The sequence below is a fragment of the Rhinoderma darwinii genome, unplaced genomic scaffold, assembly GCF_050947455.1.
Source record: "Rhinoderma darwinii isolate aRhiDar2 unplaced genomic scaffold, aRhiDar2.hap1 Scaffold_1522, whole genome shotgun sequence".
In the NCBI taxonomy this organism is placed as follows: Eukaryota; Metazoa; Chordata; class Amphibia; order Anura; family Rhinodermatidae; genus Rhinoderma; species Rhinoderma darwinii.
Genome location: NW_027461977.1, coordinates 131,277 through 155,263, shown reverse-complemented (window position 1 = coordinate 155,263; position 23,987 = coordinate 131,277). Strand labels below are relative to the sequence as shown.

Here is a 23,987-nt window from a genome sequence, read left to right as displayed (position 1 = left end):
TGCAAGGATGGAGGTTGTAGGAGCAAGGAGAAGTTGTCTGTAAAGTTGGTGGATGCCTATTTTCCATTTTGCAGTCCCTTGTCTCCCTCTTGTGGCCTCCTGGAGGCAACTAGCTGTGCAAAAAAAAGACAGCCTGGCGGCCGGCTGTTGCAGTGTTGCCCTCTCAGGCAACACTGAGTGACTGACTGAGCCTCACCGTCTTATATAAAGTTCAGACGGAACTTTGCACGTGTCATAGTGGAGCCCTCAGGATTCCAGAGCCAGCTTTCTGACATCATAATGGGGCCTCAGAGATAAAAGCCTGGGCCCAGGCAGTGTTGGTCAGTGCTGCTCAGCAGGCAGCACTGGACTGGACTGGATTACAGCTGATACAAGGTGTGAAGGAACAAGGGGTGGCTGTGGGCATGCACTTGCTGCCGCTGCCAGTGTTTATCTGCATGGCAGCAGGGCATTTGGGCGTTGCCAGGAAGGCGTTTTTATGTAGATTCCTCCTCTTTCAGCACTGCATTGTGGTGCAAGCAAAAGAAGCAAATCCTGTCTGGCTTCCTCTCCGGCCTTTATTCACCTCCCGTGTAGCTGTGAGTGTGTGAGCCTGCAGGGCCCCATGGAATTGCCTAAAAGTAGTCTGAATCGCTGCAAGGGCTGAACAGCAGTATCGGGCAGGCTCGGGCAACGCGCGGCCCGTTCGGGTTATCGCTTCTCGGCCTTTTGGCTAAGATCAAGTGTAGTATCTGTTCTTATCAGTTTAATATCTGATACGTCCCCTATCTGGGGACCATATATTAAATGGATTTTTAGAACAGGGAGATGGAAATAGAGCTTGCTCTGTCCACTCCACGCATTGACCTGGTATTGCAGTATTTCCAGGACCGGTGCACCCTTTCCTTATGTGTTGACTAAAAGCAGATTCCAAAAGTGTTTTTTGTCTTTGCTATTGTTTCTGTCTTTCTGAAGGGATCTCCCCTTTTAATCCCATTATTTCAACACCTGTTGGACAATGCATGAGTGATAATGAGCTCATTGATTAAATGCAATTAATGAATAGATTGCCACCTCTTGTTGTGTGTCGTCTGTGTTTCTGTGTTTCCGGCATTTCACATTGGAACACCTCATTCACCTTCCTTGTCTTCTCTCCGCCCTCCCTTTTAGGTAAGTTAAAGAGCTGCACCTGAGCCAGCCACTGATTGATTGATTGATTGATTGATTGATTGATTGATTGATTGATTGATTGATTGATGCAGCACAACAGTCAAATAGTGGAGTGGAGTAGGGGAACAGCAAACAGCCAATAAAGCAGCCCGCCCGCTCGCCTGCCCGCCACAATGGACCTACCTGTGTACACTAGATGGATGTGATGGAATGTACTGTCGTCCCTACATTTCAAGAAGAAGTAAGAATTGCAGTTGCAACAAAGCCTTGCTTGCCTACAAAGAGAGCAGCAATTTGGATTTGTTACTATGTTACCTAGAAGAATAACAAACTGTGCAAGGATGGAGGTTGTAGGAGCAAGGAGAAGTTGTCTGTAAAGTTGGTGGATGCCTATTTTCCATTTTGCAGTCCCTTGTCTCCCTCTTGTGGCCTCCTGGAGGCAACTAGCTGTGCAAAAAAAAGACAGCCTGGCGGCCGGCTGTTGCAGTGTTGCCCTCTCAGGCAACACTGAGTGACTGACTGAGCCTCACCGTCTTATATAAAGTTCAGACGGAACTTTGCACGTGTCATAGTGGAGCCCTCAGGATTCCAGAGCCAGCTTTCTGACATCATAATGGGGCCTCAGAGATAAAAGCCTGGGCCCAGGCAGTGTTGGTCAGTGCTGCTCAGCAGGCAGCACTGGACTGGACTGGATTACAGCTGATACAAGGTGTGAAGGAACAAGGGGTGGCTGTGGGCATGCACTTGCTGCCGCTGCCAGTGTTTATCTGCATGGCAGCAGGGCATTTGGGCGTTGCCAGGAAGGCGTTTTTATGTAGATTCCTCCTCTTTCAGCACTGCATTGTGGTGCAAGCAAAAGAAGCAAATCCTGTCTGGCTTCCTCTCCGGCCTTTATTCACCTCCCGTGTAGCTGTGAGTGTGTGAGCCTGCAGGGCCCCATGGAATTGCCTAGAAGTAGGCTGAATCGCTGCAAGGGCTGAACAGCAGTATCGGGCAGGCTCGGGCAACGCGCGGCCCGTTCGGGTTATCGCTTCTCGGCCTTTTGGCTAAGATCAAGTGTAGTATCTGTTCTTATCAGTTTAATATCTGATACGTCCCCTATCTGGGGACCATATATTAAATGGATTTTTAGAACAGGGAGATGGAAATAGAGCTTGCTCTGTCCACTCCACGCATTGACCTGGTATTGCAGTATTTCCAGGACCGGTGCACCCTTTCCTTATGTGTTGACTAAAAGCAGATTCCAAAAGTGTTTTTTGTCTTTGCTATTGTTTCTGTCTTTCTGAAGGGATCTCCCCTTTTAATCCCATTATTTCAACACCTGTTGGACAATGCATGAGTGATAATGAGCTCATTGATTAAATGCAATTAATGAATAGATTGCCACCTCTTGTTGTGTGTCGTCTGTGTTTCTGTGTTTCCGGCATTTCACATTGGAACACCTCATTCACCTTCCTTGTCTTCTCTCCGCCCTCCCTTTTAGGTAAGTTAAAGAGCTGCACCTGAGCCAGCCACTGATTGATTGATTGATTGATTGATTGATTGATTGATTGATTGATTGATTGATTGATGCAGCACAACAGTCAAATAGTGGAGTGGAGTAGGGGAACAGCAAACAGCCAATAAAGCAGCCCGCCCGCTCGCCTGCCCGCCACAATGGACCTACCTGTGTACACTAGATGGATGTGATGGAATGTACTGTCGTCCCTACATTTCAAGAAGAAGTAAGAATTGCAGTTGCAACAAAGCCTTGCTTGCCTACAAAGAGAGCAGCAATTTGGATTTGTTACTATGTTACCTAGAAGAATAACAAACTGTGCAAGGATGGAGGTTGTAGGAGCAAGGAGAAGTTGTCTGTAAAGTTGGTGGATGCCTATTTTCCATTTTGCAGTCCCTTGTCTCCCTCTTGTGGCCTCCTGGAGGCAACTAGCTGTGCAAAAAAAAGACAGCCTGGCGGCCGGCTGTTGCAGTGTTGCCCTCTCAGGCAACACTGAGTGACTGACTGAGCCTCACCGTCTTATATAAAGTTCAAACGGAACTTTGCACGTGTCATAGTGGAGCCCTCAGGATTCCAGAGCCAGCTTTCTGACATCATAATGGGGCCTCAGAGATAAAAGCCTGGGCCCAGGCAGTGTTGGTCAGTGCTGCTCAGCAGGCAGCACTGGACTGGACTGGATTACAGCTGATACAAGGTGTGAAGGAACAAGGGGTGGCTGTGGGCATGCACTTGCTGCCGCTGCCAGTGTTTATCTGCATGGCAGCAGGGCATTTGGGCGTTGCCAGGAAGGCGTTTTTATGTAGATTCCTCCTCTTTCAGCACTGCATTGTGGTGCAAGCAAAAGAAGCAAATCCTGTCTGGCTTCCTCTCCGGCCTTTATTCACCTCCCGTGTAGCTGTGAGTGTGTGAGCCTGCAGGGCCCCATGGAATTGCCTAGAAGTAGGCTGAATCGCTGCAAGGGCTGAACAGCAGTATCGGGCAGGCTCGGGCAACGCGCGGCCCGTTCGGGTTATCGCTTCTCGGCCTTTTGGCTAAGATCAAGTGTAGTATCTGTTCTTATCAGTTTAATATCTGATACGTCCCCTATCTGGAGACCATATATTAAATGGATTTTTAGAACAGGGAGATGGAAATAGAGCTTGCTCTGTCCACTCCACGCATTGACCTGGTATTGCAGTATTTCCAGGACCGGTGCACCCTTTCCTTATGTGTTGACTAAAAGCAGATTCCAAAAGTGTTTTTTGTCTTTGCTATTGTTTCTGTCTTTCTGAAGGGATCTCCCCTTTTAATCCCATTATTTCAACACCTGTTGGACAATGCATGAGTGATAATGAGCTCATTGATTAAATGCAATTAATGAATAGATTGCCACCTCTTGTTGTGTGTCGTCTGTGTTTCTGTGTTTCCGGCATTTCACATTGGAAAACCTCATTCACCTTCCTTGTCTTCTCTCCGCCCTCCCTTTTAGGTAAGTTAAAGAGCTGCACCTGAGCCAGCCACTGATTGATTGATTGATTGATTGATTGATTGATTGATTGATTGATGCAGCACAACAGTCAAATAGTGGAGTGGAGTAGGGGAACAGCAAACAGCCAATAAAGCAGCCCGCCCGCTCGCCTGCCCGCCACAATGGACCTACCTGTGTACACTAGATGGATGTGATGGAATGTACTGTCGTCCCTACATTTCAAGAAGAAGTAAGAATTGCAGTTGCAACAAAGCCTTGCTTGCCTACAAAGAGAGCAGCAATTTGGATTTGTTACTATGTTACCTAGAAGAATAACAAACTGTGCAAGGATGGAGGTTGTAGGAGCAAGGAGAAGTTGTCTGTAAAGTTGGTGGATGCCTATTTTCCATTTTGCAGTCCCTTGTCTCCCTCTTGTGGCCTCCTGGAGGCAACTAGCTGTGCAAAAAAAAGACAGCCTGGCGGCCGGCTGTTGCAGTGTTGCCCTCTCAGGCAACACTGAGTGACTGACTGAGCCTCACCGTCTTATATAAAGTTCAGACGGAACTTTGCACGTGTCATAGTGGAGCCCTCAGGATTCCAGAGCCAGCTTTCTGACATCATAATGGGGCCTCAGAGATAAAAGCCTGGGCCCAGGCAGTGTTGGTCAGTGCTGCTCAGCAGGCAGCACTGGACTGGACTGGATTACAGCTGATACAAGGTGTGAAGGAACAAGGGGTGGCTGTGGGCATGCACTTGCTGCCGCTGCCAGTGTTTATCTGCATGGCAGCAGGGCATTTGGGCGTTGCCAGGAAGGCGTTTTTATGTAGATTCCTCCTCTTTCAGCACTGCATTGTGGTGCAAGCAAAAGAAGCAAATCCTGTCTGGCTTCCTCTCCGGCCTTTATTCACCTCCCGTGTAGCTGTGAGTGTGTGAGCCTGCAGGGCCCCATGGAATTGCCTAGAAGTAGGCTGAATCGCTGCAAGGGCTGAACAGCAGTATCGGGCAGGCTCGGGCAACGCGCGGCCCGTTCGGGTTATCGCTTCTCAGCCTTTTGGCTAAGATCAAGTGTAGTATCTGTTCTTATCAGTTTAATATCTGATACGTCCCCTATCTGGGGACCATATATTAAATGGATTTTTAGAACAGGGAGATGGAAATAGAGCTTGCTCTGTCCACTCCACGCATTGACCTGGTATTGCAGTATTTCCAGGACCGGTGCACCCTTTCCTTATGTGTTGACTAAAAGCAGATTCCAAAAGTGTTTTTTGTCTTTGCTATTGTTTCTGTCTTTCTGAAGGGATCTCCCCTTTTAATCCCATTATTTCAACACCTGTTGGACAATGCATGAGTGATAATGAGCTCATTGATTAAATGCAATTAATGAATAGATTGCCACCTCTTGTTGTGTGTCGTCTGTGTTTCTGTGTTTCCGGCATTTCACATTGGAACACCTCATTCACCTTCCTTGTCTTCTCTCCGCCCTCCCTTTTAGGTAAGTTAAAGAGCTGCACCTGAGCCAGCCACTGATTGATTGATTGATTGATTGATTGATTGATTGATTGATTGATTGATGCAGCACAACAGTCAAATAGTGGAGTGGAGTAGGGGAACAGCAAACAGCCAATAAAGCAGCCCGCCCGCTCGCCTGCCCGCCACAATGGACCTACCTGTGTACACTAGATGGATGTGATGGAATGTACTGTCGTCCCTACATTTCAAGAAGAAGTAAGAATTGCAGTTGCAACAAAGCCTTGCTTGCCTACAAAGAGAGCAGCAATTTGGATTTGTTACTATGTTACCTAGAAGAATAACAAACTGTGCAAGGATGGAGGTTGTAGGAGCAAGGAGAAGTTGTCTGTAAAGTTGGTGGATGCCTATTTTCCATTTTGCAGTCCCTTGTCTCCCTCTTGTGGCCTCCTGGAGGCAACTAGCTGTGCAAAAAAAAGACAGCCTGGCGGCCGGCTGTTGCAGTGTTGCCCTCTCAGGCAACACTGAGTGACTGACTGAGCCTCACCGTCTTATATAAAGTTCAGACGGAACTTTGCACGTGTCATAGTGGAGCCCTCAGGATTCCAGAGCCAGCTTTCTGACATCATAATGGGGCCTCAGAGATAAAAGCCTGGGCCCAGGCAGTGTTGGTCAGTGCTGCTCAGCAGGCAGCACTGGACTGGACTGGATTACAGCTGATACAAGGTGTGAAGGAACAAGGGGTGGCTGTGGGCATGCACTTGCTGCCGCTGCCAGTGTTTATCTGCATGGCAGCAGGGCATTTGGGCGTTGCCAGGAAGGCGTTTTTATGTAGATTCCTCCTCTTTCAGCACTGCATTGTGGTGCAAGCAAAAGAAGCAAATCCTGTCTGGCTTCCTCTCCGGCCTTTATTCACCTCCCGTGTAGCTGTGAGTGTGTGAGCCTGCAGGGCCCCATGGAATTGCCTAGAAGTAGGCTGAATCGCTGCAAGGGCTGAACAGCAGTATCGGGCAGGCTCGGGCAACGCGCGGCCCGTTCGGGTTATCGCTTCTCGGCCTTTTGGCTAAGATCAAGTGTAGTATCTGTTCTTATCAGTTTAATATCTGATACGTCCCCTATCTGGGGACCATATATTAAATGGATTTTTAGAACAGGGAGATGGAAATAGAGCTTGCTCTGTCCACTCCACGCATTGACCTGGTATTGCAGTATTTCCAGGACCGGTGCACCCTTTCCTTATGTGTTGACTAAAAGCAGATTCCAAAAGTGTTTTTTGTCTTTGCTATTGTTTCTGTCTTTCTGAAGGGATCTCCCCTTTTAATCCCATTATTTCAACACCTGTTGGACAATGCATGAGTGATAATGAGCTCATTGATTAAATGCAATTAATGAATAGATTGCCACCTCTTGTTGTGTGTCGTCTGTGTTTCTGTGTTTCCGGCATTTCACATTGGAACACCTCATTCACCTTCCTTGTCTTCTCTCCGCCCTCCCTTTTAGGTAAGTTAAAGAGCTGCACCTGAGCCAGCCACTGATTGATTGATTGATTGATTGATTGATTGATTGATTGATTGATTGATTGATGCAGCACAACAGTCAAATAGTGGAGTGGAGTAGGGGAACAGCAAACAGCCAATAAAGCAGCCCGCCCGCTCGCCTGCCCGCCACAATGGACCTACCTGTGTACACTAGATGGATGTGATGGAATGTACTGTCGTCCCTACATTTCAAGAAGAAGTAAGAATTGCAGTTGCAACAAAGCCTTGCTTGCCTACAAAGAGAGCAGCAATTTGGATTTGTTACTATGTTACCTAGAAGAATAACAAACTGTGCAAGGATGGAGGTTGTAGGAGCAAGGAGAAGTTGTCTGTAAAGTTGGTGGATGCCTATTTTCCATTTTGCAGTCCCTTGTCTCCCTCTTGTGGCCTCCTGGAGGCAACTAGCTGTGCAAAAAAAAGACAGCCTGGCGGCCGGCTGTTGCAGTGTTGCCCTCTCAGGCAACACTGAGTGACTGACTGAGCCTCACCGTCTTATATAAAGTTCAGACGGAACTTTGCACGTGTCATAGTGGAGCCCTCAGGATTCCAGAGCCAGCTTTCTGACATCATAATGGGGCCTCAGAGATAAAAGCCTGGGCCCAGGCAGTGTTGGTCAGTGCTGCTCAGCAGGCAGCACTGGACTGGACTGGATTACAGCTGATACAAGGTGTGAAGGAACAAGGGGTGGCTGTGGGCATGCACTTGCTGCCGCTGCCAGTGTTTATCTGCATGGCAGCAGGGCATTTGGGCGTTGCCAGGAAGGCGTTTTTATGTAGATTCCTCCTCTTTCAGCACTGCATTGTGGTGCAAGCAAAAGAAGCAAATCCTGTCTGGCTTCCTCTCCGGCCTTTATTCACCTCCCGTGTAGCTGTGAGTGTGTGAGCCTGCAGGGCCCCATGGAATTGCCTAGAAGTAGGCTGAATCGCTGCAAGGGCTGAACAGCAGTATCGGGCAGGCTCGGGCAACGCGCGGCCCGTTCGGGTTATCGCTTCTCAGCCTTTTGGCTAAGATCAAGTGTAGTATCTGTTCTTATCAGTTTAATATCTGATACGTCCCCTATCTGGGGACCATATATTAAATGGATTTTTAGAACAGGGAGATGGAAATAGAGCTTGCTCTGTCCACTCCACGCATTGACCTGGTATTGCAGTATTTCCAGGACCGGTGCACCCTTTCCTTATGTGTTGACTAAAAGCAGATTCCAAAAGTGTTTTTTGTCTTTGCTATTGTTTCTGTCTTTCTGAAGGGATCTCCCCTTTTAATCCCATTATTTCAACACCTGTTGGACAATGCATGAGTGATAATGAGCTCATTGATTAAATGCAATTAATGAATAGATTGCCACCTCTTGTTGTGTGTCGTCTGTGTTTCTGTGTTTCCGGCATTTCACATTGGAACACCTCATTCACCTTCCTTGTCTTCTCTCCGCCCTCCCTTTTAGGTAAGTTAAAGAGCTGCACCTGAGCCAGCCACTGATTGATTGATTGATTGATTGATTGATTGATTGATTGATTGATTGATGCAGCACAACAGTCAAATAGTGGAGTGGAGTAGGGGAACAGCAAACAGCCAATAAAGCAGCCCGCCCGCTCGCCTGCCCGCCACAATGGACCTACCTGTGTACACTAGATGGATGTGATGGAATGTACTGTCGTCCCTACATTTCAAGAAGAAGTAAGAATTGCAGTTGCAACAAAGCCTTGCTTGCCTACAAAGAGAGCAGCAATTTGGATTTGTTACTATGTTACCTAGAAGAATAACAAACTGTGCAAGGATGGAGGTTGTAGGAGCAAGGAGAAGTTGTCTGTAAAGTTGGTGGATGCCTATTTTCCATTTTGCAGTCCCTTGTCTCCCTCTTGTGGCCTCCTGGAGGCAACTAGCTGTGCAAAAAAAAGACAGCCTGGCGGCCGGCTGTTGCAGTGTTGCCCTCTCAGGCAACACTGAGTGACTGACTGAGCCTCACCGTCTTATATAAAGTTCAGACGGAACTTTGCACGTGTCATAGTGGAGCCCTCAGGATTCCAGAGCCAGCTTTCTGACATCATAATGGGGCCTCAGAGATAAAAGCCTGGGCCCAGGCAGTGTTGGTCAGTGCTGCTCAGCAGGCAGCACTGGACTGGACTGGATTACAGCTGATACAAGGTGTGAAGGAACAAGGGGTGGCTGTGGGCATGCACTTGCTGCCGCTGCCAGTGTTTATCTGCATGGCAGCAGGGCATTTGGGCGTTGCCAGGAAGGCGTTTTTATGTAGATTCCTCCTCTTTCAGCACTGCATTGTGGTGCAAGCAAAAGAAGCAAATCCTGTCTGGCTTCCTCTCCGGCCTTTATTCACCTCCCGTGTAGCTGTGAGTGTGTGAGCCTGCAGGGCCCCATGGAATTGCCTAGAAGTAGGCTGAATCGCTGCAAGGGCTGAACAGCAGTATCGGGCAGGCTCGGGCAACGCGCGGCCCGTTCGGGTTATCGCTTCTCGGCCTTTTGGCTAAGATCAAGTGTAGTATCTGTTCTTATCAGTTTAATATCTGATACGTCCCCTATCTGGGGACCATATATTAAATGGATTTTTAGAACAGGGAGATGGAAATAGAGCTTGCTCTGTCCACTCCACGCATTGACCTGGTATTGCAGTATTTCCAGGACCGGTGCACCCTTTCCTTATGTGTTGACTAAAAGCAGATTCCAAAAGTGTTTTTTGTCTTTGCTATTGTTTCTGTCTTTCTGAAGGGATCTCCCCTTTTAATCCCATTATTTCAACACCTGTTGGACAATGCATGAGTGATAATGAGCTCATTGATTAAATGCAATTAATGAATAGATTGCCACCTCTTGTTGTGTGTCGTCTGTGTTTCTGTGTTTCCGGCATTTCACATTGGAACACCTCATTCACCTTCCTTGTCTTCTCTCCGCCCTCCCTTTTAGGTAAGTTAAAGAGCTGCACCTGAGCCAGCCACTGATTGATTGATTGATTGATTGATTGATTGATTGATTGATTGATTGATTGATTGATGCAGCACAACAGTCAAATAGTGGAGTGGAGTAGGGGAACAGCAAACAGCCAATAAAGCAGCCCGCCCGCTCGCCTGCCCGCCACAATGGACCTACCTGTGTACACTAGATGGATGTGATGGAATGTACTGTCGTCCCTACATTTCAAGAAGAAGTAAGAATTGCAGTTGCAACAAAGCCTTGCTTGCCTACAAAGAGAGCAGCAATTTGGATTTGTTACTATGTTACCTAGAAGAATAACAAACTGTGCAAGGATGGAGGTTGTAGGAGCAAGGAGAAGTTGTCTGTAAAGTTGGTGGATGCCTATTTTCCATTTTGCAGTCCCTTGTCTCCCTCTTGTGGCCTCCTGGAGGCAACTAGCTGTGCAAAAAAAAGACAGCCTGGCGGCCGGCTGTTGCAGTGTTGCCCTCTCAGGCAACACTGAGTGACTGACTGAGCCTCACCGTCTTATATAAAGTTCAGACGGAACTTTGCACGTGTCATAGTGGAGCCCTCAGGATTCCAGAGCCAGCTTTCTGACATCATAATGGGGCCTCAGAGATAAAAGCCTGGGCCCAGGCAGTGTTGGTCAGTGCTGCTCAGCAGGCAGCACTGGACTGGACTGGATTACAGCTGATACAAGGTGTGAAGGAACAAGGGGTGGCTGTGGGCATGCACTTGCTGCCGCTGCCAGTGTTTATCTGCATGGCAGCAGGGCATTTGGGCGTTGCCAGGAAGGCGTTTTTATGTAGATTCCTCCTCTTTCAGCACTGCATTGTGGTGCAAGCAAAAGAAGCAAATCCTGTCTGGCTTCCTCTCCGGCCTTTATTCACCTCCCGTGTAGCTGTGAGTGTGTGAGCCTGCAGGGCCCCATGGAATTGCCTAGAAGTAGGCTGAATCGCTGCAAGGGCTGAACAGCAGTATCGGGCAGGCTCGGGCAACGCGCGGCCCGTTCGGGTTATCGCTTCTCGGCCTTTTGGCTAAGATCAAGTGTAGTATCTGTTCTTATCAGTTTAATATCTGATACGTCCCCTATCTGGGGACCATATATTAAATGGATTTTTAGAACAGGGAGATGGAAATAGAGCTTGCTCTGTCCACTCCACGCATTGACCTGGTATTGCAGTATTTCCAGGACCGGTGCACCCTTTCCTTATGTGTTGACTAAAAGCAGATTCCAAAAGTGTTTTTTGTCTTTGCTATTGTTTCTGTCTTTCTGAAGGGATCTCCCCTTTTAATCCCATTATTTCAACACCTGTTGGACAATGCATGAGTGATAATGAGCTCATTGATTAAATGCAATTAATGAATAGATTGCCACCTCTTGTTGTGTGTCGTCTGTGTTTCTGTGTTTCCGGCATTTCACATTGGAACACCTCATTCACCTTCCTTGTCTTCTCTCCGCCCTCCCTTTTAGGTAAGTTAAAGAGCTGCACCCTGATTGATTGATTGATTGATTGATTGATTGATTGATTGATTGATTGATTGATTGATTGATTGATTGATGCAGCACAACAGTCAAATAGTGGAGTGGAGTAGGGGAACAGCAAACAGCCAATAAAGCAGCCCGCCCGCTCGCCTGCCCGCCACAATGGACCTACCTGTGTACACTAGATGGATGTGATGGAATGTACTGTCGTCCCTACATTTCAAGAAGAAGTAAGAATTGCAGTTGCAACAAAGCCTTGCTTGCCTACAAAGAGAGCAGCAATTTGGATTTGTTACTATGTTACCTAGAAGAATAACAAACTGTGCAAGGATGGAGGTTGTAGGAGCAAGGAGAAGTTGTCTGTAAAGTTGGTGGATGCCTATTTTCCATTTTGCAGTCCCTTGTCTCCCTCTTGTGGCCTCCTGGAGGCAACTAGCTGTGCAAAAAAAAGACAGCCTGGCGGCCGGCTGTTGCAGTGTTGCCCTCTCAGGCAACACTGAGTGACTGACTGAGCCTCACCGTCTTATATAAAGTTCAGACGGAACTTTTCACGTGTCATAGTGGAGCCCTCAGGATTCCAGAGCCAGCTTTCTGACATCATAATGGGGCCTCAGAGATAAAAGCCTGGGCCCAGGCAGTGTTGGTCAGTGCTGCTCAGCAGGCAGCACTGGACTGGACTGGATTACAGCTGATACAAGGTGTGAAGGAACAAGGGGTGGCTGTGGGCATGCACTTGCTGCCGCTGCCAGTGTTTATCTGCATGGCAGCAGGGCATTTGGGCGTTGCCAGGAAGGCGTTTTTATGTAGATTCCTCCTCTTTCAGCACTGCATTGTGGTGCAAGCAAAAGAAGCAAATCCTGTCTGGCTTCCTCTCCGGCCTTTATTCACCTCCCGTGTAGCTGTGAGTGTGTGAGCCTGCAGGGCCCCATGGAATTGCCTAGAAGTAGGCTGAATCGCTGCAAGGGCTGAACAGCAGTATCGGGCAGGCTCGGGCAACGCGCGGCCCGTTCGGGTTATCGCTTCTCGGCCTTTTGGCTAAGATCAAGTGTAGTATCTGTTCTTATCAGTTTAATATCTGATACGTCCCCTATCTGGGGACCATATATTAAATGGATTTTTAGAACAGGGAGATGGAAATAGAGCTTGCTCTGTCCACTCCACGCATTGACCTGGTATTGCAGTATTTCCAGGACCGGTGCACCCTTTCCTTATGTGTTGACTAAAAGCAGATTCCAAAAGTGTTTTTTGTCTTTGCTGTTGTTTCTGTCTTTCTGAAGGGATCTCCCCTTTTAATCCCATTATTTCAACACCTGTTGGACAATGCATGAGTGATAATGAGCTCATTGATTAAATGCAATTAATGAATAGATTGCCACCTCTTGTTGTGTGTCGTCTGTGTTTCTGTGTTTCCGGCATTTCACATTGGAACACCTGATTCACCTTCCTTGTCTTCTCTCCGCCCTCCCTTTTAGGTAAGTTAAAGAGCTGCACCTGAGCCAGCCACTGATTGATTGATTGATTGATTGATTGATTGATGCAGCACAACAGTCAAATAGTGGAGTGGAGTAGGGGAACAGCAAACAGCCAATAAAGCAGCCCGCCCGCTCGCCTGCCCGCCACAATGGACCTACCTGTGTACACTAGATGGATGTGATGGAATGTACTGTCGTCCCTACATTTCAAGAAGAAGTAAGAATTGCAGTTGCAACAAAGCCTTGCTTGCCTACAAAGAGAGCAGCAATTTGGATTTGTTACTATGTTACCTAGAAGAATAACAAACTGTGCAAGGATGGAGGTTGTAGGAGCAAGGAGAAGTTGTCTGTAAAGTTGGTGGATGCCTATTTTCCATTTTGCAGTCCCTTGTCTCCCTCTTGTGGCCTCCTGGAGGCAACTAGCTGTGCAAAAAAAAGACAGCCTGGCGGCCGGCTGTTGCAGTGTTGCCCTCTCAGGCAACACTGAGTGACTGACTGAGCCTCACCGTCTTATATAAAGTTCAGACGGAACTTTGCACGTGTCATAGTGGAGCCCTCAGGATTCCAGAGCCAGCTTTCTGACATCATAATGGGGCCTCAGAGATAAAAGCCTGGGCCCAGGCAGTGTTGGTCAGTGCTGCTCAGCAGGCAGCACTGGACTGGACTGGATTACAGCTGATACAAGGTGTGAAGGAACAAGGGGTGGCTGTGGGCATGCACTTGCTGCCGCTGCCAGTGTTTATCTGCATGGCAGCAGGGCATTTGGGCGTTGCCAGGAAGGCGTTTTTATGTAGATTCCTCCTCTTTCAGCACTGCATTGTGGTGCAAGCAAAAGAAGCAAATCCTGTCTGGCTTCCTCTCCGGCCTTTATTCACCTCCGGTGTAGCTGTGAGTGTGTGAGCCTGCAGGGCCCCATGGAATTGCCTAGAAGTAGGCTGAATCGCTGCAAGGGCTGAACAGCAGTATCGGGCAGGCTCGGGCAACGCGCGGCCCGTTCGGGTTATCGCTTCTCGGCCTTTTGGCTAAGATCAAGTGTAGTATCTGTTCTTATCAGTTTAATATCTGATACGTCCCCTATCTGGGGACCATATATTAAATGGATTTTTAGAACAGGGAGATGGAAATAGAGCTTGCTCTGTCCACTCCACGCATTGACCTGGTATTGCAGTATTTCCAGGACCGGTGCACCCTTTCCTTATGTGTTGACTAAAAGCAGATTCCAAAAGTGTTTTTTGTCTTTGCTATTGTTTCTGTCTTTCTGAAGGGATCTCCCCTTTTAATCCCATTATTTCAACACCTGTTGGACAATGCATGAGTGATAATGAGCTCATTGATTAAATGCAATTAATGAATAGATTGCCACCTCTTGTTGTGTGTCGTCTGTGTTTCTGTGTTTCCGGCATTTCACATTGGAACACCTCATTCACCTTCCTTGTCTTCTCTCCGCCCTCCCTTTTAGGTAAGTTAAAGAGCTGCACCTGAGCCAGCCACTGATTGATTGATTGATTGATTGATTGATTGATTGATTGATTGATTGATTGATTGATGCAGCACAACAGTCAAATAGTGGAGTGGAGTAGGGGAACAGCAAACAGCCAATAAAGCAGCCCGCCCGCTCGCCTGCCCGCCACAATGGACCTACCTGTGTACACTAGATGGATGTGATGGAATGTACTGTCGTCCCTACATTTCAAGAAGAAGTAAGAATTGCAGTTGCAACAAAGCCTTGCTTGCCTACAAAGAGAGCAGCAATTTGGATTTGTTACTATGTTACCTAGAAGAATAACAAACTGTGCAAGGATGGAGGTTGTAGGAGCAAGGAGAAGTTGTCTGTAAAGTTGGTGGATGCCTATTTTCCATTTTGCAGTCCCTTGTCTCCCTCTTGTGGCCTCCTGGAGGCAACTAGCTGTGCAAAAAAAAGACAGCCTGGCGGCCGGCTGTTGCAGTGTTGCCCTCTCAGGCAACACTGAGTGACTGACTGAGCCTCACCGTCTTATATAAAGTTCAGACGGAACTTTGCACGTGTCATAGTGGAGCCCTCAGGATTCCAGAGCCAGCTTTCTGACATCATAATGGGGCCTCAGAGATAAAAGCCTGGGCCCAGGCAGTGTTGGTCAGTGCTGCTCAGCAGGCAGCACTGGACTGGACTGGATTACAGCTGATACAAGGTGTGAAGGAACAAGGGGTGGCTGTGGGCATGCACTTGCTGCCGCTGCCAGTGTTTATCTGCATGGCAGCAGGGCATTTGGGCGTTGCCAGGAAGGCGTTTTTATGTAGATTCCTCCTCTTTCAGCACTGCATTGTGGTGCAAGCAAAAGAAGCAAATCCTGTCTGGCTTCCTCTCCGGCCTTTATTCACCTCCCGTGTAGCTGTGAGTGTGTGAGCCTGCAGGGCCCCATGGAATTGCCTAGAAGTAGGCTGAATCGCTGCAAGGGCTGAACAGCAGTATCGGGCAGGCTCGGGCAACGCGCGGCCCGTTCGGGTTATCGCTTCTCGGCCTTTTGGCTAAGATCAAGTGTAGTATCTGTTCTTATCAGTTTAATATCTGATACGTCCCCTATCTGGGGACCATATATTAAATGGATTTTTAGAACAGGGAGATGGAAATAGAGCTTGCTCTGTCCACTCCACGCATTGACCTGGTATTGCAGTATTTCCAGGACCGGTGCACCCTTTCCTTATGTGTTGACTAAAAGCAGATTCCAAAAGTGTTTTTTGTCTTTGCTATTGTTTCTGTCTTTCTGAAGGGATCTCCCCTTTTAATCCCATTATTTCAACACCTGTTGGACAATGCATGAGTGATAATGAGCTCATTGATTAAATGCAATTAATGAATAGATTGCCACCTCTTGTTGTGTGTCGTCTGTGTTTCTGTGTTTCCGGCATTTCACATTGGAACACCTCATTCACCTTCCTTGTCTTCTCTCCGCCCTCCCTTTTAGGTAAGTTAAAGAGCTGCACCTGAGCCAGCCACTGATTGATTGATTGATTGATTGATTGATTGATTGATTGATTGATTGATTGATGCAGCACAACAGTCAAATAGTGGAGTGGAGTAGGGGAACAGCAAACAGCCAATAAAGCAGCCCGCCCGCTCGCCTGCCCGCCACAATGGACCTACCTGTGTACACTAGATGGATGTGATGGAATGTACTGTCGTCCCTACATTTCAAGAAGAAGTAAGAATTGCAGTTGCAACAAAGCCTTGCTTGCCTACAAAGAGAGCAGCAATTTGGATTTGTTACTATGTTACCTAGAAGAATAACAAACTGTGCAAGGATGGAGGTTGTAGGAGCAAGGAGAAGTTGTCTGTAAAGTTGGTGGATGCCTATTTTCCATTTTGCAGTCCCTTGTCTCCCTCTTGTGGCCTCCTGGAGGCAACTAGCTGTGCAAAAAAAAGACAGCCTGGCGGCCGGCTGTTGCAGTGTTGCCCTCTCAGGCAACACTGAGTGACTGACTGAGCCTCACCGTCTTATATAAAGTTCAGACGGAACTTTGCACGTGTCATAGTGGAGCCCTCAGGATTCCAGAGCCAGCTTTCTGACATCATAATGGGGCCTCAGAGATAAAAGCCTGGGCCCAGGCAGTGTTGGTCAGTGCTGCTCAGCAGGCAGCACTGGACTGGACTGGATTACAGCTGATACAAGGTGTGAAGGAACATGGGGTGGCTGTGGGCATGCACTTGCTGCCGCTGCCAGTGTTTATCTGCATGGCAGCAGGGCATTTGGGCGTTGCCAGGAAGGCGTTTTTATGTAGATTCCTCCTCTTTCAGCACTGCATTGTGGTGCAAGCAAAAGAAGCAAATCCTGTCTGGCTTCCTCTCCGGCCTTTATTCACCTCCCGTGTAGCTGTGAGTGTGTGAGCCTGCAGGGCCCCATGGAATTGCCTAGAAGTAGGCTGAATCGCTGCAAGGGCTGAACAGCAGTATCGGGCAGGCTCGGGCAACGCGCGGCCCGTTCGGGTTATCGCTTCTCGGCCTTTTGGCTAAGATCAAGTGTAGTATCTGTTCTTATCAGTTTAATATCTGATACGTCCCCTATCTGGGGACCATATATTAAATGGATTTTTAGAACAGGGAGATGGAAATAGAGCTTGCTCTGTCCACTCCACGCATTGACCTGGTATTGCAGTATTTCCAGGACCGGTGCACCCTTTCCTTATGTGTTGACTAAAAGCAGATTCCAAAAGTGTTTTTTGTCTTTGCTATTGTTTCTGTCTTTCTGAAGGGATCTCCCCTTTTAATCCCATTATTTCAACACCTGTTGGACAATGCATGAGTGATAATGAGCTCATTGATTAAATGCAATTAATGAATAGATTGCCACCTCTTGTTGTGTGTCGTCTGTGTTTCTGTGTTTCCGGCATTTCACATTGGAACACCTCATTCACCTTCCTTGTCTTCTCTCCGCCCTCCCTTTTAGGTAAGTTAAAGAGCTGCACCTGAGCCAGCCACTGATTGATTGATTGATTGATTGATTGATTGATTGATTGATTGATTGATTGATTGATTGATTGATTGCAGCACAACAGTCAAATAGTGGAGTGGAGTAGGGGAACAGCAAACAGCCAATAAAGCAGCCCGCCCGCTCGCCTGCCCGCCACAATGGACCTACCTGTGTACACTAGATGGATGTGATGGAATGTACTGTCGTCCCTACATTTCAAGAAGAAGTAAGAATTGCAGTTGCAACAAAGCCTTGCTTGCCTACAAAGAGAGCAGCAATTTGGATTTGTTACTATGTTACCTAGAAGAATAACAAACTGTGCAAGGATGGAGGTTGTAGGAGCAAGGAGAAGTTGTCTGTAAAGTTGGTGGATGCCTATTTTCCATTTTGCAGTCCCTTGTCTCCCTCTTGTGGCCTCCTGGAGGCAACTAGCTGTGCAAAAAAAAGACAGCCTGGCGGCCGGCTGTTGCAGTGTTGCCCTCTCAGGCAACACTGAGTGACTGACTGAGCCTCACCGTCTTATATAAAGTTCAGACGGAACTTTGCACGTGTCATAGTGGAGCCCTCAGGATTCCAGAGCCAGCTTTCTGACATCATAATGGGGCCTCAGAGATAAAAGCCTGGGCCCAGGCAGTGTTGGTCAGTGCTGCTCAGCAGGCAGCACTGGACTGGACTGGATTACAGCTGATACAAGGTGTGAAGGAACAAGGGGTGGCTGTGGGCATGCACTTGCTGCCGCTGCCAGTGTTTATCTGCATGGCAGCAGGGCATTTGGGCGTTGCCAGGAAGGCGTTTTTATGTAGATTCCTCCTCTTTCAGCACTGCATTGTGGTGCAAGCAAAAGAAGCAAATCCTGTCTGGCTTCCTCTCCGGCCTTTATTCACCTCCCGTGTAGCTGTGAGTGTGTGAGCCTGCAGGGCCCCATGGAATTGCCTAGAAGTAGGCTGAATCGCTGCAAGGGCTGAACAGCAGTATCGGGCAGGCTCGGGCAACGCGCGGCCCGTTCGGGTTATCGCTTCTCGGCCTTTTGGCTAAGATCAAGTGTAGTATCTGTTCTTATCAGTTTAATATCTGATACGTCCCCTATCTGGGGACCATATATTAAATGGATTTTTAGAACAGGGAGATGGAAATAGAGCTTGCTCTGTCCACTCCACGCATTGACCTGGTATTGCAGTATTTCCAGGACCGGTGCACCCTTTCCTTATGTGTTGACTAAAAGCAGATTCCAAAAGTGTTTTTTGTCTTTGCTATTGTTTCTGTCTTTCTGAAGGGATCTCCCCTTTTAATCCCATTATTTCAACACCTGTTGGACAATGCATGAGTGATAATGAGCTCATTGATTAAATGCAATTAATGAATAGATTGCCACCTCTTGTTGTGTGTCGTCTGTGTTTCTGTGTTTCCGGCATTTCACATTGGAACACCTCATTCACCTTCCTTGTCTTCTCTCCGCCCTCCCTTTTAGGTAAGTTAAAGAGCTGCACCTGAGCCAGCCACTGATTGATTGATTGATTGATTGATTGATTGATTGATGCAGCACAACAGTCAAATAGTGGAGTGGAGTAGGGGAACAGCAAACAGCCAATAAAGCAGCCCGCCCGCTCGCCTGCCCGCCACAATGGACCTACCTGTGTACACTAGATGGATGTGATGGAATGTACTGTCGTCCCTACATTTCAAGAAGAAGTAAGAATTGCAGTTGCAACAAAGCCTTGCTTGCCTACAAAGAGAGCAGCAATTTGGATTTGTTACTATGTTACCTAGAAGAATAACAAACTGTGCAAGGATGGAGGTTGTAGGAGCAAGGAGAAGTTGTCTGTAAAGTTGGTGGATGCCTATTTTCCATTTTGCAGTCCCTTGTCTCCCTCTTGTGGCCTCCTGGAGGCAACTAGCTGTGCAAAAAAAAGACAGCCTGGCGGCCGGCTGTTGCAGTGTTGCCCTCTCAGGCAACACTGAGTGACTGACTGAGCCTCACCGTCTTATATAAAGTTCAGACGGAACTTTGCACGTGTCATAGTGGAGCCCTCAGGATTCCAGAGCCAGCTTTCTGACATCATAATGGGGCCTCAGAGATAAAAGCCTGGGCCCAGGCAGTGTTGGTCAGTGCTGCTCAGCAGGCAGCACTGGACTGGACTGGATTACAGCTGATACAAGGTGTGAAGGAACAAGGGGTGGCTGTGGGCATGCACTTGCTGCCGCTGCCAGTGTTTATCTGCATGGCAGCAGGGCATTTGGGCGTTGCCAGGAAGGCGTTTTTATGTAGATTCCTCCTCTTTCAGCACTGCATTGTGGTGCAAGCAAAAGAAGCAAATCCTGTCTGGCTTCCTCTCCGGCCTTTATTCACCTCCCGTGTAGCTGTGAGTGTGTGAGCCTGCAGGGCCCCATGGAATTGCCTAGAAGTAGGCTGAATCGCTGCAAGGGCTGAACAGCAGTATCGGGCAGGCTCGGGCAACGCGCGGCCCGTTCGGGTTATCGCTTCTCGGCCTTTTGGCTAAGATCAAGTGTAGTATCTGTTCTTATCAGTTTAATATCTGATACGTCCCCTATCTGGGGACCATATATTAAATGGATTTTTAGAACAGGGAGATGGAAATAGAGCTTGCTCTGTCCACTCCACGCATTGACCTGGTATTGCAGTATTTCCAGGACCGGTGCACCCTTTCCTTATGTGTTGACTAAAAGCAGATTCCAAAAGTGTTTTTTGTCTTTGCTATTGTTTCTGTCTTTCTGAAGGGATCTCCCCTTTTAATCCCATTATTTCAACACCTGTTGGACAATGCATGAGTGATAATGAGCTCATTGATTAAATGCAATTAATGAATAGATTGCCACCTCTTGTTGTGTGTCGTCTGTGTTTCTGTGTTTCCGGCATTTCACATTGGAACACCTCATTCACCTTCCTTGTCTTCTCTCCGCCCTCCCTTTTAGGTAAGTTAAAGAGCTGCACCTGAGCCAGCCACTGATTGATTGATTGATTGATTGATTGATTGATTGATTGATTGATGCAGCACAACAGTCAAATAGTGGAGTGGAGTAGGGGAACAGCAAACAGCCAATAAAGCAGCCCGCCCGCTCGCCTGCCCGCCACAATGGACCTACCTGTGTACACTAGATGGATGTGATGGAATGTACTGTCGTCCCTACATTTCAAGAAGAAGTAAGAATTGCAGTTGCAACAAAGCCTTGCTTGCCTACAAAGAGAGCAGCAATTTGGATTTGTTACTATGTTACCTAGAAGAATAACAAACTGTGCAAGGATGGAGGTTGTAGGAGCAAGGAGAAGTTGTCTGTAAAGTTGGTGGATGCCTATTTTCCATTTTGCAGTCCCTTGTCTCCCTCTTGTGGCCTCCTGGAGGCAACTAGCTGTGCAAAAAAAAGACAGCCTGGCGGCCGGCTGTTGCAGTGTTGCCCTCTCAGGCAACACTGAGTGACTGACTGAGCCTCACCGTCTTATATAAAGTTCAGACGGAACTTTGCACGTGTCATAGTGGAGCCCTCAGGATTCCAGAGCCAGCTTTCTGACATCATAATGGGGCCTCAGAGATAAAAGCCTGGGCCCAGGCAGTGTTGGTCAGTGCTGCTCAGCAGGCAGCACTGGACTGGACTGGATTACAGCTGATACAAGGTGTGAAGGAACAAGGGGTGGCTGTGGGCATGCACTTGCTGCCGCTGCCAGTGTTTATCTGCATGGCAGCAGGGCATTTGGGCGTTGCCAGGAAGGCGTTTTTATGTAGATTCCTCCTCTTTCAGCACTGCATTGTGGTGCAAGCAAAAGAAGCAAATCCTGTCTGGCTTCCTCTCCGGCCTTTATTCACCTCCCGTGTAGCTGTGAGTGTGTGAGCCTGCAGGGCCCCATGGAATTGCCTAGAAGTAGGCTGAATCGCTGCAAGGGCTGAACAGCAGTATCGGGCAGGCTCGGGCAACGCGCGGCCCGTTCGGGTTATCGCTTCTCGGCCTTTTGGCTAAGATCAAGTGTAGTATCTGTTCTTATCAGTTTAATATCTGATACGTCCCCTATCTGGGGACCATATATTAAATGGATTTTTAGAACAGGGAGATGGAAATAGAGCTTGCTCTGTCCACTCCACGCATTGACCTGGTATTGCAGTATTTCCAGGACCGGTGCACCCTTTCCTTATGTGTTGACTAAAAGCAGATTCCAAAAGTGTTTTTTGTCTTTGCTATTGTTTCTGTCTTTCTGAAGGGATCTCCCCTTTTAATCCCATTATTTCAACACCTGTTGGACAATGCATGAGTGATAATGAGCTCATTGATTAAATGCAATTAATGAATAGATTGCCACCTCTTGTTGTGTGTCGTCTGTGTTTCTGTGTTTCCGGCATTTCACATTGGAACACCTCATTCACCTTCCTTGTCTTCTCTCCGCCCTCCCTTTTAGGTAAGTTAAAGAGCTGCACCTGAGCCAGCCACTGATTGATTGATTGATTGATTGATTGATTGATTGATTGATTGATTGATTGATTGATTGATGCAGCACAACAGTCAAATAGTGGAGTGGAGTAGGGGAACAGCAAACAGCCAATAAAGCAGCCCGCCCGCTCGCCTGCCCGCCACAATGGACCTACCTGTGTACACTAGATGGATGTGATGGAATGTACTGTCGTCCCTACATTTCAAGAAGAAGTAAGAATTGCAGTTGCAACAAAGCCTTGCCTGCCTACAAAGAGAGCAGCAATTTGGATTTGTTACTATGTTACCTAGAAGAATAACAAACTGTGCAAGGATGGAGGTTGTAGGAGCAAGGAGAAGTTGTCTGTAAAGTTGGTGGATGCCTATTTTCCATTTTGCAGTCCCTTGTCTCCCTCTTGTGGCCTCCTGGAGGCAACTAGCTGTGCAAAAAAAAGACAGCCTGGCGGCCGGCTGTTGCAGTGTTGCCCTCTCAGGCAACACTGAGTGACTGACTGAGCCTCACCGTCTTATATAAAGTTCAGACGGAACTTTGCACGTGTCATAGTGGAGCCCTCAGGATTCCAGAGCCAGCTTTCTGACATCATAATGGGGCCTCAGAGATAAAAGCCTGGGCCCAGGCAGTGTTGGTCAGTGCTGCTCAGCAGGCAGCACTGGACTGGACTGGATTACAGCTGATACAAGGTGTGAAGGAACAAGGGGTGGCTGTGGGCATGCACTTGCTGCCGCTGCCAGTGTTTATCTGCATGGCAGCAGGGCATTTGGGCGTTGCCAGGAAGGCGTTTTTATGTAGATTCCTCCTCTTTCAGCACTGCATTGTGGTGCAAGCAAAAGAAGCAAATCCTGTCTGGCTTCCTCTCCGGCCTTTATTCACCTCCCGTGTAGCTGTGAGTGTGTGAGCCTGCAGGGCCCCATGGAATTGCCTAGAAGTAGGCTGAATCGCTGCAAGGGCTGAACAGCAGTATCGGGCAGGCTCGGGCAACGCGCGGCCCGTTCGGGTTATCGCTTCTCGGCCTTTTGGCTAAGATCAAGTGTAGTATCTGTTCTTATCAGTTTAATATCTGATACGTCCCCTATCTGGGGACCATATATTAAATGGATTTTTAGAACAGGGAGATGGAAATAGAGCTTGCTCTGTCCACTCCACGCATTGACCTGGTATTGCAGTATTTCCAGGACCGGTGCACCCTTTCCTTATGTGTTGACTAAAAGCAGATTCCAAAAGTGTTTTTTGTCTTTGCTATTGTTTCTGTCTTTCTGAAGGGATCTCCCCTTTTAATCCCATTATTTCAACACCTGTTGGACAATGCATGAGTGATAATGAGCTCATTGATTAAATGCAATTAATGAATAGATTGCCACCTCTTGTTGTGTGTCGTCTGTGTTTCTGTGTTTCCGGCATTTCACATTGGAACACCTCATTCACCTTCCTTGTCTTCTCTCCGCCCTCCCTTTTAGGTAAGTTAAAGAGCTGCACCTGAGCCAGCCACTGATTGATTGATTGATTGATTGATTGATTGATTGATGCAGCACAACAGTCAAATAGTGGAGTGGAGTAGGGGAACAGCAAACAGCCAATAAAGCAGCCCGCCCGCTCGCCTGCCCGCCACAATGGACCTACCTGTGTACACTAGATGGATGTGATGGAATGTACTGTCGTCCCTACATTTCAAGAAGAAGTAAGAATTGCAGTTGCAACAAAGCCTTGCTTGCCTACAAAGAGAGCAGCAATTTGGATTTGTTACTATGTTACCTAGAAGAATAACAAACTGTGCAAGGATGGAGGTTGTAGGAGCAAGGAGAAGTTGTCTGTAAAGTTGGTGGATGCCTATTTTCCATTTTGCAGTCCCTTGTCTCCCTCTTGTGGCCTCCTGGAGGCAACTAGCTGTGCAAAAAAAAGACAGCCTGGCGGCCGGCTGTTGCAGTGTTGCCCTCTCAGGCAACACTGAGTGACTGACTGAGCCTCACCGTCTTATATAAAGTTCAGACGGAACTTTGCACGTGTCATAGTGGAGCCCTCAGGATTCCAGAGCCAGCTTTCTGACATCATAATGGGGCCTCAGAGATAAAAGCCTGGGCCCAGGCAGTGTTGGTCAGTGCTGCTCAGCAGGCAGCACTGGACTGGACTG

At 47.9% G+C, this 23,987-nt stretch overlaps 16 non-coding genes across 16 annotated transcripts; all 16 read left to right on the top strand.

Moving 5' to 3' along the window:
• The first annotated feature begins 692 nt into the window (after positions 1 to 692).
• LOC142699265 (U2 spliceosomal RNA) lies at positions 693 to 883 on the top strand. The gene has a single exon (XR_012866135.1). It is a non-coding gene; the product is annotated as a U2 spliceosomal RNA (small nuclear RNA).
• A 1,292-nt stretch (positions 884 to 2,175) lies between these two features.
• LOC142699264 (U2 spliceosomal RNA) lies at positions 2,176 to 2,366 on the top strand. The gene has a single exon (XR_012866134.1). It is a non-coding gene; the product is annotated as a U2 spliceosomal RNA (small nuclear RNA).
• A 1,292-nt stretch (positions 2,367 to 3,658) lies between these two features.
• LOC142699401 (U2 spliceosomal RNA) lies at positions 3,659 to 3,849 on the top strand. Its single transcript, XR_012866257.1, has one exon. It is a non-coding gene; the product is annotated as a U2 spliceosomal RNA (small nuclear RNA).
• Positions 3,850 to 5,129: 1,280 nt separating this feature from the next.
• On the top strand, positions 5,130 to 5,320 carry LOC142699392 (U2 spliceosomal RNA). The gene has a single exon (XR_012866250.1). It is a non-coding gene; the product is annotated as a U2 spliceosomal RNA (small nuclear RNA).
• A 1,284-nt stretch (positions 5,321 to 6,604) lies between these two features.
• On the top strand, positions 6,605 to 6,795 carry LOC142699263 (U2 spliceosomal RNA). Its single transcript, XR_012866133.1, has one exon. It is a non-coding gene; the product is annotated as a U2 spliceosomal RNA (small nuclear RNA).
• Positions 6,796 to 8,083: 1,288 nt separating this feature from the next.
• LOC142699391 (U2 spliceosomal RNA) lies at positions 8,084 to 8,274 on the top strand. The gene has a single exon (XR_012866249.1). It is a non-coding gene; the product is annotated as a U2 spliceosomal RNA (small nuclear RNA).
• Positions 8,275 to 9,558: 1,284 nt separating this feature from the next.
• On the top strand, positions 9,559 to 9,749 carry LOC142699262 (U2 spliceosomal RNA). Its single transcript, XR_012866132.1, has one exon. It is a non-coding gene; the product is annotated as a U2 spliceosomal RNA (small nuclear RNA).
• Positions 9,750 to 11,041: 1,292 nt separating this feature from the next.
• LOC142699261 (U2 spliceosomal RNA) lies at positions 11,042 to 11,232 on the top strand. The gene has a single exon (XR_012866131.1). It is a non-coding gene; the product is annotated as a U2 spliceosomal RNA (small nuclear RNA).
• Positions 11,233 to 12,525: 1,293 nt separating this feature from the next.
• Positions 12,526 to 12,716, top strand: LOC142699260 (U2 spliceosomal RNA). The gene has a single exon (XR_012866130.1). It is a non-coding gene; the product is annotated as a U2 spliceosomal RNA (small nuclear RNA).
• A 1,268-nt stretch (positions 12,717 to 13,984) lies between these two features.
• On the top strand, positions 13,985 to 14,175 carry LOC142699259 (U2 spliceosomal RNA). The gene has a single exon (XR_012866129.1). It is a non-coding gene; the product is annotated as a U2 spliceosomal RNA (small nuclear RNA).
• Positions 14,176 to 15,467: 1,292 nt separating this feature from the next.
• Positions 15,468 to 15,658, top strand: LOC142699258 (U2 spliceosomal RNA). The gene has a single exon (XR_012866128.1). It is a non-coding gene; the product is annotated as a U2 spliceosomal RNA (small nuclear RNA).
• Positions 15,659 to 16,946: 1,288 nt separating this feature from the next.
• Positions 16,947 to 17,137, top strand: LOC142699257 (U2 spliceosomal RNA). The gene has a single exon (XR_012866127.1). It is a non-coding gene; the product is annotated as a U2 spliceosomal RNA (small nuclear RNA).
• A 1,301-nt stretch (positions 17,138 to 18,438) lies between these two features.
• LOC142699256 (U2 spliceosomal RNA) lies at positions 18,439 to 18,629 on the top strand. The gene has a single exon (XR_012866126.1). It is a non-coding gene; the product is annotated as a U2 spliceosomal RNA (small nuclear RNA).
• Positions 18,630 to 19,901: 1,272 nt separating this feature from the next.
• On the top strand, positions 19,902 to 20,092 carry LOC142699253 (U2 spliceosomal RNA). Its single transcript, XR_012866124.1, has one exon. It is a non-coding gene; the product is annotated as a U2 spliceosomal RNA (small nuclear RNA).
• A 1,280-nt stretch (positions 20,093 to 21,372) lies between these two features.
• Positions 21,373 to 21,563, top strand: LOC142699252 (U2 spliceosomal RNA). The gene has a single exon (XR_012866123.1). It is a non-coding gene; the product is annotated as a U2 spliceosomal RNA (small nuclear RNA).
• Positions 21,564 to 22,859: 1,296 nt separating this feature from the next.
• On the top strand, positions 22,860 to 23,050 carry LOC142699251 (U2 spliceosomal RNA). The gene has a single exon (XR_012866122.1). It is a non-coding gene; the product is annotated as a U2 spliceosomal RNA (small nuclear RNA).
• Positions 23,051 to 23,987: the final 937 nt, after the last annotated feature.